Source organism: Triticum urartu, chromosome 3 (genome assembly GCF_003073215.2).
Source record: "Triticum urartu cultivar G1812 chromosome 3, Tu2.1, whole genome shotgun sequence".
Classification (NCBI taxonomy): domain Eukaryota; kingdom Viridiplantae; phylum Streptophyta; class Magnoliopsida; order Poales; family Poaceae; genus Triticum; species Triticum urartu.
In genome coordinates, this window is record NC_053024.1 from 696,071,186 (window position 1) to 696,087,279 (window position 16,094).

Consider the following 16,094-nt stretch of genomic DNA (forward strand, 5'->3'; position numbering starts at 1 on the left):
GAGTTGTACTTGTTGTCCAGGGGACCATCTTTGACTGTATTGACTTACAAAGGATACGAGATAAATGGGAATACATTTTACACGATCGCCCAAGATCAAAAGAGCACCAACCAGAACAGCGGTGTCCGATTTGATGCAGCAACCGAGAGCGGAAAGGACACATATTATGGTTACATAGTGGACATATGGGAACTTGACTACGGACCTGATTTTAAGGTCCCTTTGTTTAAGTGCAAATGGGTCAATCTGTTAGGCGGCGGGGTACAGGTAGACCCACAGTACGGAATGACAACAGTGGATCTGAAAAATCTTGGGTACACTGACGAACCGTTCGTCCTAGCCAATGATGTGCCACAGGTTATCTATGTGAAGGACATGCCTACCAAACCGAGAAAAAGAAAAGATAAGGAAGCGAATACATCATACGATGAGCCAAAGCGTCACATAGTTCTTTCAGAAAAAAGGGACATCCTGGGAGTGGACGGCAAGACAAACATGTCTGAAGATTATGAAAAGTTTCATGAAATTCCTCCCTTCAATGTCAAGGCTGATCCAAGCATCCTGATAAACAATGAAGATTATCCATGGTTACGGCGCAATAAGCAAATGACACAAGCGAAGAAAAAGTGAAGACTTTCTCCCGCAACTATTATGATGATACCATGCCAACTTTGTAACACACGAACATGCTACCATTGTCCGTTTTGTACATGCACATGCTATGTGGGTGAAATTATGATACCATGCCAACTTCCAACTTTTTCAGAGTTCATTTGAAATGCTTTCATGTCTTATGGTTCGGCCCTCGTAATACCATGACCATTAGTCCCTGGCACATGCCAACTTTCAACTTTCAACTTTCTAAAACTAATGGCACTAACAGAAAGTTTATAATTTTGCTCCTCGCCCCTGGCCCATGACCATTAGTCCCGGTTTGTGCCACAAACCGGGACTAAAGGGTTGGTCCTCGTTGCGGGCAGAGTTTAGTCCCACCTCGCCAACCGAAGGGGGCTCACACCGGTTTATAAGCCCTTCCCTCTCTGCCTTGTTGAGCTCCTCTCAAAGTGAAAATAGATGCCCTAATAGAGAAAAGTTTAACCTAAATTCATAGTGAATTTTTCTAAAATTCATAGAAATTTACTAGGAATTTAGGTTGAATTTTCTCTATAAGCGCATCTATTCTCATTTTTTAGTAAGTTAATCACAAACTTGTGATTCAAACAATTTTCAAAGAATTCAAATTTTAACTATTCAAATTTGAAAACTAATGGCACTAACAGAAAGTTTATAATTTTTCTAAAACTAATGGCACTAACAGAAAGTTTATAATTTTGCTAACCTAAAAGCAAACAGAATTAAAAATTAAAGCAAAAAACAAAAGAAAATAAATAATGCAAAAAACAAATCAAAAAAACAGGAAAAAACTATTTTTATAGTAAAGTTAATCACAAAATAAAATAAATAAGGCAACAAAGAAAACAAAAAAAAACTAGAAAAGTATTTTCAAATTTGAAAATTAATGGCATTAACAAAAAGTTCATAATTTTTCTAAAACTAAAAGCATAAAGAATTAAAAAATAAAGCAAAAAACAAAAGAAAATAAATAATGCAAAAAAAAATCAAAAAAACTGGAAAAAACTATTTTTATAGTAAAGTTAATCACAAAATAAAATAAATAAAGCAACAGAAAGTTTATAATTTTGCTGACCTAAAAGCAAAACGAATTAAAAAATAAAGCAAAAAATAAAAGAAAATAAGTAATACAGAATACAAAACCAAAAAACTGGAAAAAAATAAAAATAGCAACAATAAGTGCTTTGTTGTAAGTAGAAACAAAATAAAATAAATAAAGCAACAAAGAAAACAAAAAATAAAAATAAAAAAAGTGTTTTCAAATTTGAAAACTAATGGCACTAACAGAAAGTTTATAATTTTTCTAAAATAAAATAAAAAAGAATTAAAAAATAAAGCAAAAAACAAAAGAAAATAAATAATGCAGAAAACAAAACAAAAAAACTGGAAAACAAATTAAATATAGCAACAATAAGTATTTTGTTGTAAGTAGAAACAAAAAAACAAAAAAACAAAAAAAGTGCCACCTACTGGGCACCCACGGCCTGAATACGACTAGAAACCCTACCATGGGCCAGGATTCAGGCCCGCGGGAGGCCCAGTAGGCCCACAGGCACACATTGCACGGTTAGGCCCGAAAGCCTGCTTTAGAGAGGAGCTCGAGAGGGAAGGCGCACCGCACCTTATAAACAGGTGCGGCTCCCTCTCAACTAGCGAGATGGGACTAAACATTTGGGCGCGGGGCAGCACAAGGCCTTTGGTCCCAGTTGGTGGCACCAACCGGGACTAAAGGGGGCATTGGTCACGGTTGGTGTCACGAACCGTGACCAATGCCCCTCTTTAGTCCCGGTTGGTGCCACCAACCGGGACCAAAGGCCCCGGTTGGTGCCACCAACCGGGACCAAAGGCCGCCGCTTCCCGCCCTTTGGGCTGCTGAAAATTGGCCTTTGGTCCCGGTTGGTGGCACCAACCGGGACTAAAGGGGGGCATTAGTCCCGGTTTGTGCCACGAACCGGGACTAAAGGCTTTGCTATATAAGCAACAATTAGCAGTTTCTCCAAAATCCATCCCTTTCTTCTCCGCCTGACGCCCGCTGCTCTGCCTCGTCGCCGTCGCCGCCGAGTCGTCAGGCTACTCCACCTCGTCGTCGCCGCCGCCTCCGACGCCGTCAGGCTGGTCCACCTCACCGTTGTCGCCGCCTCCGACGCCGTCAGGCTGCTCAACTTTGCCGTCGCCGCCGCCCTCGAACGCCACTTCACCGTCGTCCCCGCGCCCCGACGCCGCCCGCCGTGCTCCGCCACCCCTCTGTGAGCACCTGCCTCGCGCCCCTGCCTTGCCTCGCTCCCGCGTCCCTGCCCTGCCCCGCCGGCGCCACCGCTGCCGCCATGCCCCTCTGCCCCGCCGGCGCCACCACTTTTTTTATTAGTTTAATTTTTTTTCATATATATATATATAATGTATGTGTATGTATGTGGCTATATGTTTTTGTTCATATGTTGCAATATGTTTTTTTATTTTTATTAGTTTATTTTTTTGTTCATATGTGATGTATATGTGTATGTGGCTATAATGTATATGTGTATGTGATGTATGTGGCTAGAATTTGCTAAATATATATGTTAAAAATGTTTTTTTGTTCATAGAAAGTTTTTGTTCATATATAGAAAGTTACAATTTTAGAAAAGTTTTATATATGAAAAGTTACAATTTTAGAAAAAGAAGGATAGGAAAGAAGAAAATAAGAAGAGGAAAGAAAGAAGAAGAGGAGAGGAAAAGAAGAGGAGAAATAAATAAGTAGAAGAAAAAAAAGGAAAAGAAGAGGAGAAGAAGAAAGGAATAGTGGAGAGGAAGAGAAAATAGAATATCCTCTCCACTATTCCTTTCTTCTTCTCCTCTTCTCACTATTAGGAAAAGGGCTATAGATGGAATTGACACTAATGGCGCACCAGACATGTGGTGCGCCATTACTATATATACTAATGGCGCACCATGTGTTGGTGCACCATTAGTGTGCAAATACTAATGGTGCACCACGTCCACGGTGCGCCATTAGTAAAAAAAAATTTAATTTTTTCAAAACTACTAATGGCGCATCGTGGGAGTGGTGCGTGGCGCACCACATCCACGCTGCGCCATTAGTAATTTTTTTTAATTTTTTCAAAACTACTAATGGCGCACCGTGGAAGTGGTGCGCCATTACTAGTTGAATTAGTAATGGCGCACCATGCCACGGTGCACCATTAGTAACTTGGCCCAAACATTCGCCCGAATGCACCCCGCCTCCCCTCCTGTGGACCGCCTTTTCAGTTTCAAAAAAAATAAAAGAAAATAATATAAATGTCAAAAAAATAAAAGAAAATAAGATTCCCATGTGATATGTGGTCTAGTTGTTAGCAAAATTTACAAACATGAATTTTCGACTTTTTTGCAAAATCTCTCGAGAATTTGTAAAAATGGGCATAACTTTTGCGTACGAACTTGGATGAAAAAGTTTTTTATATGAAAAATCATCTACTCGAAAAGTTACATCAAAATCCTCAAAAACCTAACAGAAAAAAAAGATACGGGGCTTTTAAGATCTGGAGAGGCAAAAAAATTCAAAAGCCGACTGCAAGCGCGCCGGAGAGACTCACCCCGATCATCCACCGACGACGCGCTCATTTCTCCCCCTTTCCTCCTCTCGCCGTCACTAGTTGAGAAAGCATGGCCGAGCGTTTCCCAGGCGACGGCGTGGCGGCGAACGGATTCGGGCGCCGTCATCTGCACGAGGACGAGGCTCGCCTCTTTTTCGAGGCCGAGTACCTGGTCCCACCGGACATGCGGGTGCCCGGGTCGTGGAGGATCAGCGCCGGCGGCGTGCCGGTGCCCCCGGTACCCATCGGCGCGGCGTGCGGAGATCGCACGCATCCGCTCGTCCCTGCCACGTGCGGCGAGGGAGGGGCCCCGGTACGTCCCCGATAGCCCAATCTGGGAGCCGTACTTCCGCCGCCGGCACGACGAGCAGCTCGAGGCCACCAACGGCGTCGTGCCCTCCGGCAGGTTCAACGTCGCCGGCCGGCATCGGTGGTGGGGCGTGCCTGGGCGCACGTTGGAGTCCGTCCTCAAGTACATCGAGGGCGGCAACACGCCGCACCTCGAGTACCCCGCTCCCCCGTCCTTCTCACGCCGCCGGGGCCACCGGGGAAGCTCCTGGACGCCGAGGCGCATGGAGACCGGGGTGTCCTCCTCTAGTCCGGCGGCTCTCCCTGCCTCCACCTCCGCCCCGTCAAGCCGGAGCCCCAGGACACGCCTGTCAGCGCGCGTACCCGCAGCTCCGGCGCCCTCGTCGAGCCCAAGGTGGAGCCCAGCCTCCCCCCGGAGTACGAGGAGATAACCCGACGCGGCTTCTCCGACGAGGACGCCATGCGGTGGTCGCGCGACGACTACCTGCGCGAGGAGATGATCCGGCAGCGCCAGGCCCTGGAGGAGATCGCCGCCCGCAAACGTGGGCGTGAGGACGAGGACGGTGTCGTCGTCCTCGATAGCGACGATGACGACGCCCCCGGACCGTCCAACCCGCCGTGCCAACCGGGGGAGGGATGCAGCAGGGACGGCGGAGGCGTAGGCGGGGGCGACGACGACGACGACGGTGACTACACGCGGTTCTACAGCCTCCTCGGCATGTAGAACCGCGTGGGCAGGCGGCGAGGGAGACGGCGGAGGTAGCCCACGGTAGTTTTTTTTTTATAAAATATGTTTAAATTTAAACGAACTCGCCCGTGTTTGCGTTGTGTTTGCGTCGAATTTGAACATTTTAAAAATCCGTGGGAGGCCGCGACTGGGGGGCATCACGCCCCCAGTACGCGGTTTAGCGCCGGTGCGCCCCCAGGGGGCGATTTTTTGCCCCTCCTAGGAGACCAACGGCTGGAGATGCCCTTAGAACCAGGACCCGTAGTTCTTCACCTGAGAAGCGCTCCCATGTCTCTTAAATACAATGTGCTCCGCTCAAGTTACAATTACCATTTGGTTCACCACGGTCTAATCAGTGTTTCATCTCTATTTACTGGTATGCGTGATTTTGAAACTGAGGTTCACTGATCTGGAGAACATCAATCAAGACACGAAAAGTTGCTCTTCTGCCTTGGGAAAATCACCGGTGTCCTGCTTGTTATTCAGGTCATTGCGATATGCATAAGTGTATGTATGTGTGACTGCGTGCACCAAGAGCAAATTTCTTCAAACTGCATCATTGCTTTCCTTTAGTTTGCTATACTGCAGACTTTGCCTTGGGCATCCTGCAAGTAGAACACATAAATAGATTACAGAAACATTCTTTAATGGCTGTACTGAAGAGATGCGTACATATTGTCAGGTGTGTGCCTACCTTGGGGATCAAACCAATGCGTTCCGCAACTTCCTTTTTTTTTTGGTGTAATCGAAATATGACTTTTGTTCTGGAAACTGAAAACAAAGTTAAGTTCTACTTTAGCAGCATAAAATCCAGCTCGGAGATCCCGAATTCTGAAATAAAGACACGTTTCCTCACTAGGAAATGGAACAAGGTGGACAAACCATTCTTTCCATTTCCCCATTGATCAAGGGATCACACTCCTCTTCTGAAATCTATTTATAAGCATTGTGAACTTTGTATTGCTCGTGGCGCTTTGCTTTATCTATAAAGCGGGGCGAAAACCTTTATCGGTAAATCTATTATTATAGTCAGAACATGTTGCATCAGTAAGGACTCCGGTTGACTTCGGAGCCTGTAGAAAATCTCATACAAAGCAAGCTTACCTGTTCGTCAATGCAAGCCATATAGGTGTCATACTGGAAACAGAGACATACGGAAGAATTGGTGAGAAAAAAAATGGAAACATCTGTTGAACAAGCTGAAGTGACATATTTATTTCTCTGTGAGGTGGAGGAGCTTACTTTATTTTTCATCCACCCAAGGGAAGAAGGTGGATGTTTTACAAGTTCCAATTTAATCTGACCCATGAGCAAGGGGAACATGTCTTGTTGATAAATCTCCCCCAAAGCATCATTGAAATCCATCTGACCAACATTGAAGCAACGAAATATTGCTGTGACTAAGCCTATAATTAATAGTATAAAGCTAGCACAAATAGAAAGGGGAAAAAGAGCACACGAGTTGCTCTATCGCTTGTGCAGGCAGAGGTAAATCTAACCTTTTGCTTAGCAACCCTCTTCCAAATCTCGAGATAGAGATGGTCGAGGTCCTTACGGGTAATAGAATCGTAGTTAAGGCCATATATATAATCCTAAATGGAAGTAATAAAATAGTCATCAAACACCATCACCACATACGCTGAACAAGTAACTTTATAGGTTAGGGAGGGGCATAGCCCATTAAGTTGGTGCCCATAACTGAATGTCTGAATAGATGATTACTGAACCCTGATCCAATCTTCATTGCTTCCAGAAAAGCCGTACTCTCGTATCTCCACCACTATATGATGAAAATACTTGGTTAATTTTCATGTATGACACCTGATATAGCACGACGGAAGAACAAGTAGACATTCTTTGATAGTTAACCAACAGTAAGGGGCTTTTTAGGGGATACTTACATTCTTCTTATCAAGTCCCAGTTTATCGCAATTCCACTGTCACATGGTAAGAAAATCATTACACCAATATGCTACATAATTAGCAGTTTTGGTTCAATATTGATCACATCATGCCTATCTTTATTTCCTTTGACATCTCGTCATAGTACCGGACGTAATCTAGATCCCCTGGTACCTATGATATGTGAGGCAGTAAGAATCCCAATCTTCATAGCTACACTGTCACAATGAAACTAAACTGTCACCAACAGGATGTCGGTCGCTAGTATTCACACATGCAAAATTACAGACACTTTTTTTTTGGAAAACGAGCATACTCCCCGGCAGAATAATGTGATGAACAGCGGCAAATTTTGGTTGCACTATTTAAAAGGACGTCGATAACGGCCGGACGTTCAGCCTGGTGGCTCCCCAGATCGAACGATTCGTTCGGTGCCGGGTGGGCATCGACCTAACAAGTTCGTTCCAGATGAGAGGAACCTCAGCCCGAACGCGCTCCCCACCCAGCGTGAACAATCTAGAATATCTGTACAAGCCGGCCTGGTGACTGAAAAGACAAAAAAAATGTCCAGTATGGCCCAGTTGGTACTGTGAATAAAAAACATTTTTTGATCTGTGAAAAATAAAGCCCAGATTTTGCCATGTTATGAAAAAATTGCCATTAAAAGAAGAAAATTAAGAACTAAAAAATCCCAGTGATGCAAACTAGAAATTGCCATCCGTCTTTAACAAAGCAAAATTTGCCATGGCCAAAAAGGATATTTGTTTACAGAAAAATAAAACAAACACGAAAATGCCTAAAACCTACTATGTTTACAAAAAACGAAAATTAAGAAAAAGACCATATGCACTAAGTATTTTTCCATGTAGTGTGCAGAAATAATTGCCCATATAATATAACACCAAGAAATTATGGATGAATAAGAATGCAACAATGAGATTCCTTAGTTAAAATTGTATTCTTTCTCACATCGTCTTGAAAAAAAGTATCTTGCCATGGGCATTAAACTGAATTTGCGGTGGGACATCTAGTGAATTTGGCATGGTAAAAAAAGTTGACATCGTCTTGAAAAAGAAACTTGCCATGGGCATTAAACTGAATTTGCCATGGGACATCTAGTGAATTTTCCATGGCAAAGTTGACATCGTCTTGAAAAAAGAAACTTGCCATGGGCATTAAACTGAATTTGCCGTGGCAAAATCAGTTTAACAATTGCCATGGTAAAAAAGTTGGCATCGTCTTGAAAAAAGAAACTTGCCATGGGCATTAAACTAAATTTGTTGTGGGACATCTTGTGAATTTGCCATGACAAATTACTTTAAAAATTGCCGTCGAAAAAAAGTAGACATCGTCTTGAAAAAAGAAACTTGACATAGGTATTAAATTGAATTTTCCATAGGACATCTAATGAATTTGCCAGGGTAAAAAAAGTTGACATCGTCTTGAAAAAAGAATCTTGTCATGGGCATTAAACTAAATTTGTTGTGGGACATCTAGTGAATTTGCCATGGCAAAATTGACATTGTCTTGAGAAAGAAACTTGCCGTGGGCATTGAACTAAATTAGCCGTGGGGCATCTAGTGAAATTGCCATGCCAAAAATCACTTTTAAAATGGCCATGGTAAAAATAAAGTTGACATCGTCTTGAAAAAAGAAACTTGCCATGGGCATTAAATTGAATTAAACTGAATTTGCGGTGGGACATCTAGTGAATTTGCCATGGCAAAATCAGTTAAAAAATTGCCATGGTAAAACTTGCCATGATCTACAAACTAAATTTGCCATGGCTAATTATAAAATTTACCGTGATCCAGAAACTAAATTTACCATGGCTAATTTATGGCACAAAATGATTTATCGTGTCCTAAAAAACTTGCCATGCCATCTAGAAAAAAAAATGTGATTTCCCTCAAAGAATGCTTGTAAATATGCCTGTACAGTGGCCATGGAAAAAAGACTCAGATTAAGTTTTCCATGTCAATACATCTTAAGTTTGCAAATAATGGCAGAAAAAAAAACACATCTTAAAGTTTTGCATGGAAAAACTCGATCTTGAGCTACCCCATAGCAAGACATATTAAAGAGTTGCCATGGCAATATCACATTATAGACAAATTAAAAGCAATGGACAACCATCCAGGGAACAACACAACTACTTCCCATATACATGTTTAGATCAGAGGAAAAAACCCATCAAAAACACCATGAAGAAAACTACACTGTGAATCTGTGATGCATCTACTCCACCAACAAATTGTGACCAAACTAAAAAATCCATCTCATCTCTGCCTCACTTTTCAGCCATGAACTTAAATTGCCATGCTTAATAGAAAACTACATTTGCCATGGCAAAAAGTGGAGACATGCCAGTTTCTTTAATTGTCTTGTGATCATGGCAAATTAAAGTTTGCCATTGTGTTGGGTAAAAGCATGGTAATACTTTGCCATGAGACATAGGGGGAACTACAAGCACTTGCCATGTCACAACTACAAAAAGAAACAAGAGTCTGCAAAATTGCCATGATGAAAGAACACATTTGTTGAGAAAATTGCCATGGACTTGAACAAAACTTTACTAAAATTTGCCATTGCCCCCATTTACTATCACATATCATCTTCAGCAAAAAGAAAGAAAACTGGCCTACTGCCCACATCTAAATTGGACAGTACATAGATTGAAGGTACAACTTCTCCCAGAAAATGCATGCTAACTGAATTTTCTGCCATGGCAAGTATATATAAACATCATGGCAAAAATTGCAGTAATTTTGAAAAAGGGATCGCACAGTGTTAACAATATTGCAAAAACCAAACAAAAGGGCATGTCACAAGTTGTGAATGTTCTTAATATTCAGAAAAAAGGGAATCTATAATCAATGCCAACGCTTGCATTAAATCTGTAAAATACAGAAACTATAAGTGTTGTGAATCATTATTGACATGATTTTTAGAGACAACAAATAGTACGTTGGTAATTTCAGGCATTCATGCTTCGGTTGTTGGTAAATTCAGGCATTCAGGCACGGGATGAATTGTGGAGCATTGACAGAGAATGACATAAGGATTGAAGCATGGCTCACCTTGAAAACGCTTTCCTAATCGATCTGGCAGAACTCACGGGTCACGGCGGACGCGACGAGGAACAAGCTATGGGCGCGGCGGCGATGCATCCGGCTTGCTCGTCTTGCTGGTACTGCTATAGAGTAGGAACATGACCGAGGGCATGGTATGCGGCGGGGGCTGGCACCACAACGCCGACGGTCAACGCGCCCTAGAGCGGATGCTGCCTGCCGCGCGCGGAGCAGAGCCGTCCTGGCCGCCGGAAGTGCAGAGTACGGCGCCGAGCACCCGTGTGAGCCATCCCTGGCCGCAGGGCATGTACATGAGGAAAAGAGGAGGAGGAGGAGGAAGGAGAAGGGCGCAACGGGATTCACCCGCGAGCGGCAGCAGTGCTTTGGCGTACGGTGGTGCGGGGACGACCAGATCTTGGCGAGAGGAAGGCGTCGGCTGCTCCGCTGCTGCATGGCTTGGAGGCGAATCGACGGGAGCTCGGGCGTGGTGCGGCGGCTGTGCACGACGAGCAGCTCGCCATTGCAGGCATCGGGGAGAAGAAAGGAGTGTGGGAGGAGAAAAGGATAGAGACAGAGGAGTGGGCGGCGTTCGCGACGGCTGTCTTTCATCCCGAACGAGCTTCTTCGCTGACGTGGAGATTTTCTGTGTTCCAGGATTCGTGTGCCAAAAATCCAACGGTAAACGAGGCGTTCGGGCTGAGAATCTAAAAAACGGCACGTTTGGCACTTATTGATTCCGATTTAAAATTGTTCTCTCGCCGCTGCCTCCTGTCCCCTCGCCGCTACCGGCCGACATGGCCCGGGCAAAACCTTGGTTGGTGGCGGCGGGACCTTCTGCGCACCCTCGATCTTCCCACTCAGACCTGCCCCCATCATGGAAGGCGGAACTCGCCTTGTTGCGTCGGACGCCCACTGCCGCCGCTCATCCTGCCCTCCTTCCCAGATGTGGAGCTCCTCACCCAGGATCATTGGGCACCTCGGCTTGGGCCCTCGATCCGGTGATGTTGCCTGCGAGGCTGCGATGTCCGCCCAGACGATGGTGTCCTTCCTGGTGGGGCCTCCAGGTGTGTCTACCAGGATCCGGTGCGCCCTGGTGTGGATCCGACAGTCCGTTGTATCATAAGATGGTTCCCTGGGTCGACGGGATTGGAAAGGGCTCTTTCCAGCATGGTACGACCATTGGTGTGTATGGATCGTGTGCCGACCACGACGGCGTGTGGACGTGGCTTCGCTGCAGATTGTAGCGACCACTAGAATCTGCAGATGGTACCACTAGAATCTGCAGATGGTACCACTAGAATCTGTAGTCTGCGATAGTTTTTTTCTCCAGATCGTGTGCCGACCACTAAAAACGTCTTCGCGATAGTTTTTTTCTTCAGATCTGGTGGTTGTCCTGCTGGCGAGATGCAATCCATGAACGAAGGCTTGGCACAAAGGATATAAGTGTGCAGTGGCGGCAGCCGCACATCATATGTAACTGCTTTGATCGAGGAATAGTGGTCATGAAAATGCATGATGACTTGGATGGTGGTGCTATTTGAGCATCCGGTCTCGAGCTCCGAGGTGAAAACCTAGGTCTTAATCGAGTTGGTTATACTTGGCAGTGATTATGTTTTTGCGTCATTACTTTGTTGGAGGCATTGTTCGAATATGCTCAGATCACTCTTCAGAGTGAAAACCTAGAATATGACCTTTGAGGTTGGATTCGGGGTCGGTCGCGCTTGATCTCCATGCCCTGCCTGAAGGTGTTACTGTTGAAGAATCTTATCGTTCGTCTGGTGTCATGTGATAATTAATGCAGATAAGGTGATTGTCGTAGTTTGTCGACCGTGGATTGCTTTTGTTTTTTTCTTTTTCGTGCATAAGCATAGCTTTCATTTTGCATGACTTTGCTATTTGCCGACATCCTTTTTCTGTGTGTGTCTATTGGTGTTGGTTGAGTGCATCCTAACTATAGAGAGGCCGGCTGTGACCTTCATGCCATTAAATACCTCCCCCTAAAACTCAAAGGACCAGTTCAGCACTGGCTGAACAGCCTGCCCGAAAATTCCATCGGCAGTTGGAAGGACTTGGAAGAAGCCTTCCTTCACAACTCCAAGGTACATATGTTCGACCTCCGGACGCTGATGACTTAAGCCATATAGTTCAACAGCCCAAAGAGTCTGCCAGGAAATTCTGAACTAGGTTCTTAACTAAAAAGAACCAGATTGTCGACTGTCCGGATGCCGAAGCCCTAGAGGTCTTTAAACACACCATTTGCGACGAATGGCTCGCCCGCCACCTCGGCCAACAAAATCCGAAGTCCACGGCCGCCCTCACGGCACTCATGACCCGCTTTTGTGCGGGTGAGGATAGTTGGCTGGCCCGTAGCAAAAACAATGCAAGCGACGCTGGCACCCCTGAAGCCAAAAATAGCAACGACAAGTCCCGACGCAACAGATATAAGCATCGAAACAACAATGACAACACCGATGATACGGCGGTCAATGCCGGATTCAGTGGCTCTGTCCGGTCAGCGGAAGAAGCCGTTCAAAAAGAACAATTCAGGCTCATCTAGCTTGGACCGCATACTCGATTGTCCGTGTCAGATTCATGGCACCCCAGAGAAACCACCCAATCATACCAACGGAGGTTGTTGGGTTTTTAAACAGGCCGGCAAGTTAAATGCCGAAAGCAAGGAGAAGGGATCGCAAAGCGAAGACGACGACGAGGAGCCCCGGCCACAAAACACAGGGGGACAGAAGAAGTTTCCCCCTCATGTTAAAACGGTGAACATAATATATGCTACCCACATCCCCAAGAGGGAGCACAAGCGCCCGCTCAGGGACGTATACGCGATAGAGCCAGTCGCCACAAAATTTAATCCATGGTCGTCATGCCCGATCACTTTCAATCGCCGGGATCATCCAACCAGTATCTGTCATGATGGTTCAGTCGCACTGGTCCTGGACCCAATAATCGATGGGTTCCACCTGACGCAAGTCCTGATAGATGGTGACAGCAGTCTCAACTTACTCTATCAGGATACAATGCGCAAAATGGGCATTAATCCATCACGGATCAAGCCCACCAAGACTACCTTTAACTGAGTCATGTCAGGTGTAGAGGCCCGCTGTACGGGCTCAATCACACTAGAGGTTGTCTTCGGATCTCCGGACAACTTCCGAAGCAAGGAGCTAATCTTCGATATCGTCCCCTTTCGCAGCGGCTATCACACACTGCTTGGACGAACCGCATTTGCTAGATTCAATGTGGTGCCATACTACGCTTATCTCAAGCTCAAGATGCCCGAACCACGCGGCGTCATAACAGTTAATGGAAACATGGAACGCTCCCTCCATACTGAGGAGCACACCAATGCCTTAGCAGCAGAAGTACAGAGCGGCCTTTTCAAGCAGAACCTCAATTCGGCGGCCAAGCCCCCGGACACTGTCAAGAGAGTTCGGACTACTCTGCAGCAGGACATCTCAGCTCATCAAGAGCTCGACTAGCAATTCGGCCTCCGTCCCAGTCCCGATCAAGTAGCGGCGTTCGTACACGCGTACATAACTACGCACTCAAGATACCATGGTCATAGACGGAGACATAACTAGCCTGTGATCCACAAATACGGCTCGACCTCTCCCGGACACACATACCCTCACTGTTTCCTTTTCTCCTTTTCAGATTTTCTTTCCACAGGTTCCCCCTGGTGGACCAATCACCGGTCCTTTTAAAGGATAAATATACCAAGATGACACGAAGCACAGACGTATAGGGGAATTTTTAGGAAGTGTCTTTAACAATCACTCTACCTGTTTTCAGGACCCACACGGAGCTCTCTCTCTCGGTCGTGGCTTAGCCCATTGCTTATTGCACTATTTGTATCAATGCGCTTCAACGTATTAATCAAATTATAACGGAAACAGTTTGTGGCCCAAATTTTGCGGCCTTGGCCCATTACCCTTGCTTTTTCCGTTTTCCTTTTTTTTGATATCCTTGTCAGATGACACCCGTACACTTTGGTACGTTCCAATTTGCCAAGGGCTTCATAGCGCCCCACAACAATGCAACAAAGTCCGAACACTTTCTACTGTTCGGCACCCCGAATTTAGCACTATATGCACTGGCGCCAAATCATGTCTTTGGTAAATAGTTGGGTTGCCCGGCTCCTGTGCTTGCTACCTATATGTTCCGCTACATCGGCTAGGGTAGTAAAGGGAGAACTACTGCAATTGTGCCCTGGTTTACCCGGTTGAGCACCTCAGTAGAGAAAGCCGAAAACTGACTGTCATGATGCGGCGAGAGCCGGTAAGCTCTTCAGAGGTCTCAAATCGTTAGAGATTTTTTCCGCATTACGCGAGGGATTGGTACTTGCCCGATCAGGTGTTTATAGCTTCCTAGTTCGGATACCGGGGGCTGCGCCTAAATTTTTATCGTTAAACTCCTATGGCTAAGTGAAGGTGTTCAAGCCGCATAGTCTGATTGTCTGGTTCGCTGTGCTAAACACCTCCTTCAATGACCAAACAATTGAATCAAGAGTGTTTAGATTATATCCCGAACACCCCCGTACTTCCTACATGGGGGCAGAAGCCGACGACTGACCAACTCTTAGATTTCACACAATACGGCCGCACAGGAGGTGAAATTTTTTAAACAAACCTTATATTACATAACAAAATTTGTTTCATCATACAAGGCAGAAACAACATGAAGATATTCATTCAAAAATAACGTCTTGCGCACATTGCGTTGCCACAATACGAGACCCCTCCAGAACATCGACAAAATACCGCTCGGGTGTGTGGTGCTCATTGCCCTCTGGTGGTCCCCCAGTCGTAATCTTGACGGCGTCCATCTTCGCCCACCACACCTTGACGCGGGCGAAGGCCATGCGCGTGCCCTCGATGTAGGCCGACCTCTTGACGATGTCCAGCCGAGGGCAGGCACCTACCAGCCGCTTCACGAGTCCGAAGTAGCTGCTGGGTATAACTTCAGCAGGCGACAACCGGATTATTAAATCCTTCATGGCCAGTTCGGCCACCCTATGCAGCTCAACCAGCTGTTTTAGCTGATCGGTGAAGGGCACTGGATGCTCTGGCGCAAGGTATTGTGACCAGAACAGCTTCTCCGTTGAGCTCCCTTCTTCGGCTTGAAAGAACTCTGCAGCGTCGGACACACTGCGCGGCAGATCCGCAAATGCCCCTGGAGAACTCCGAATCCGGGTTAGTAAGAAATACTTCTTCTTCACATACTTGCTTTGCATACTAAACGCCTTACCCGCCGCGATCTTCTTGGCCTCCTGGATCTCCTGGAGGGCACCCTGGGCTTCAACCCGGGCCGCTTCCGCGCTTTGGCGAGCCTTGGCGAGTTCGGTCTCTCGAGCCGAAACATCGCACTCCAAGGTCTCACACTTCTTCACAGTGCCCTGGAGCTCTTGCTGGACCTCGTTCAGCCTGGCCTTAAGCTTCTTACGAGCGGCCTGCTCCTTGACAGCTTTCCCCTCGGCTTCGGCCAGGGCCTCGACCTCATTCGTCGATCCTACACATATCATGACACTACGATCAATATACATCATTTATTATTTTCGAATATATAGCGAGTCATTACATACCTTGCTGGTCTTCCAGCTGCTTCCTCGCTTGGCTGAGCTCCTCCTCGGTCCGCTCCAGTCTCTGCTTTAGTCCGGAGACTTCGGCAGTGTGTGAGGTCGCTGCCAGCAACGATGACTTCTTATTCACATAAGACACATTTGGTTAGTTTCCTGCGAAATTGAATTGATCCTTTGTCTGGCTTTTCTTTCCGAACACCGGACAGTGTCTCAGGGGCTACTGTCTATATTGGGATTTTCTCTTTTGCGTCGCTTACCTCAAAACCTGTCAGCAGGCCGCTGCAGGCTTC

At 45.9% G+C, this 16,094-nt stretch overlaps 1 long non-coding RNA gene across 5 annotated transcripts; it reads right to left on the bottom strand.

Annotated features, from left to right (window-relative positions):
• Positions 1-5,487: 5,487 nt before the first annotated feature.
• On the bottom strand, positions 5,488-10,787 carry LOC125545971. Of its 5 annotated transcripts, none has more exons than XR_007300382.1 (9): positions 10,578-10,787; positions 10,224-10,506; positions 7,143-7,178; positions 6,741-7,021; positions 6,484-6,606; positions 6,346-6,378; positions 6,124-6,258; positions 5,936-6,012; positions 5,488-5,846 (listed from the first exon to the last, which is right to left on the bottom strand). It is a non-coding gene; the product is annotated as an uncharacterized LOC125545971 (long non-coding RNA). The 5 variants fall into 5 exon arrangements; XR_007300381.1 differs by having other exon boundaries at positions 7,143-7,317; XR_007300383.1 differs by lacking the exon at positions 7,143-7,178.
• Positions 10,788-16,094: the final 5,307 nt, after the last annotated feature.